Below are 2050 nucleotides of genomic sequence, written 5' to 3'. Positions count from 1 at the left end.
GCGTGGCTGGGGTCACGCGAGAGGCAGCGCGCCGAGAGCCTCGGGAGCTGGGCGTCGCTTTCTGGCGGAGAGGCGAAGCCCACGGAGGCCGTGAGCCCGCGAGCGCCCCGATGGGACCTGCAGAAACTTTGGCCTTGGCCACTGCGAAGAGGATTCGCTGCAGGGCTGGGGTGGAGGCGGGGAGGCCGGCGCGGAGAGGGGTGGCAGCGGGGGCTCGGACTGGGGCGGTGCGTGGAGGCCAAAAGGCATCCCACCCTGGAGGCAGAATAATCCAGATTGCCGATGGATTCGGTGGGGGCAGGAGAAAGAGTACAGATGACTTGAAGGTTTGGGGCCTGCGTGAGTGGTGCCGTCATTTGCTGCCGTGGGGAAGATGGAGTGCTTGGGGTACGTGGGTAGAGACTTGGTCAGGACATGCTAGTCTTGAGGTGTCAGATGCCGGGGGAGCCAGCTTCTAAGATGGGCCCCGTGATCCCCCTGCCTCCTGGAGTTCACACTCCCTTGGAGTCCCCCAGGGGCACCCATTGTACCAGAGCCAGTCTCGGTGGCCCACAGAGTGGAGACGTGTCGGGATGTCACTTCTGAGGCTAGACTGTAAACGACACAGCAACTTCTATTTGGGTTCCCGCGGCAGGGAGCCGAGGGCCCTGCCAGCCGCCCTGTGAGGGAGCTTGGGGGCGGCTCTTCCCAGCCTGCAGGCAACTGCAGCCTCAGGGGGGACCTCGAGCAGGACGCCCCCGCGAAGCCCCCCCCAGCCCCTGCTGGCCCTCAGAAACCGTGGAAGGTGTTTGTTTTAAACGGCTAAATTTGGGGGTGATTCGTTATGCGTCAAGAGAGAACTCAGTGCCCAAATGGCTGGTTATATACGTTGGGAGTTTAAGGAAAAGGTTAGGGCTTTTACATTGAGAAATGCAGGTAGTCCTTAAGCTGTGGACAGCAGAAGGTCATCTAAGGCATGATCTCATAGCGAAGAGAAGAGGCCTGGGGATTGGCTAGCGAGGAGGACGAGGCAGGAGAACGACAGGCAGAGGAGATGAAGTAATGGTTACTGCAGCAGAAGGAAAACCCGAAGCGCGATGTCTTAGAAGCCAAGAAAAAACATTTCGAGAAGGTGGGAGTTGACTGACAGATGTCACTGAGATGTCGAATAAGGTGCGGACTAAGAACGGACTGTGGTATCTGCGTGCAGAGGAGCGGATGCATTCAGAAAGAGGCTGGTGATTCTTCCTGGGGAACGGGAGGGTGGGAGCTGCCGGGAGGCAGGGCTGGGCCTCGAGAGCCTGGGCCGGCCGTGGCGCCCGAACGCCTTTTGCCCCAAGCCAGGCAGGTTTAGGTTGCTTGCACGGCGCCTTGCCAGGAACTGGCGGGCGGGACACGGACGTGGGGAGACCACGAAGCCACGGTCCAGCCTGCTTCACGCTGACAGACAGTCCTGCCCCCTGACCCTGCTCTTGCTGTCAGCTCCTTAACGGATAGGACTTGGCACCCAACAAATGCCAGGTGAACGAATGAGGGCGCGAAGTACCTCGATGGCAAGAGAACTCCTGCTCTTGGGTGCGAATCTTCTGGCCTCTACATTTCAGCCGTTGGCCACCACGAAGCTGGAACATTCCAGAACCTTAGCTCGAGAAAGCCCTGGGACGCCACCGGCGTTTCCCTGGCTCTGAGCAGGGGACTTGGCATGAGCCTGCAAAAGGAGATCTGGCCAGTGCGGGAAACAGACTCAAGCGAACTCAAGTCAGCACGACTTCTCTGCCAGAACTTTCTCCCCGGCAGCTTGTGACGTCTGGCAGGCGGTCATGGGTAGATCCCTCCCAAGCGAACAGTCTCACCTGCAGGAGTGTTGCTGGCAGCCGAGCCAGAGGATCCCGACTTGGGCCCCAGCCTGGACTCAGCCTCTCACAGCAGAGCTCCATGCGGCTCAGAGGCACTCGCCTCTGTGTAAGGAAGGGACGTTTCTTCGGCATCGGGGTGAGAAAATGATGGATTTTTTTTTCTTTTGAGTTGGAGTCTCACTCTGCTGCCCAGACCGGGGTGCAGTGGCCGCTCC

The sequence above is a fragment of the Carlito syrichta genome, unplaced genomic scaffold (assembly GCF_000164805.1).
Source record: "Carlito syrichta isolate Samal-C Ts95f unplaced genomic scaffold, Tarsius_syrichta-2.0.1 Scaffold185600, whole genome shotgun sequence".
NCBI lineage: Eukaryota > Metazoa > Chordata > Mammalia > Primates > Tarsiidae > Carlito > Carlito syrichta.
Note: the sequence above shows the minus strand (reverse complement) of the source record.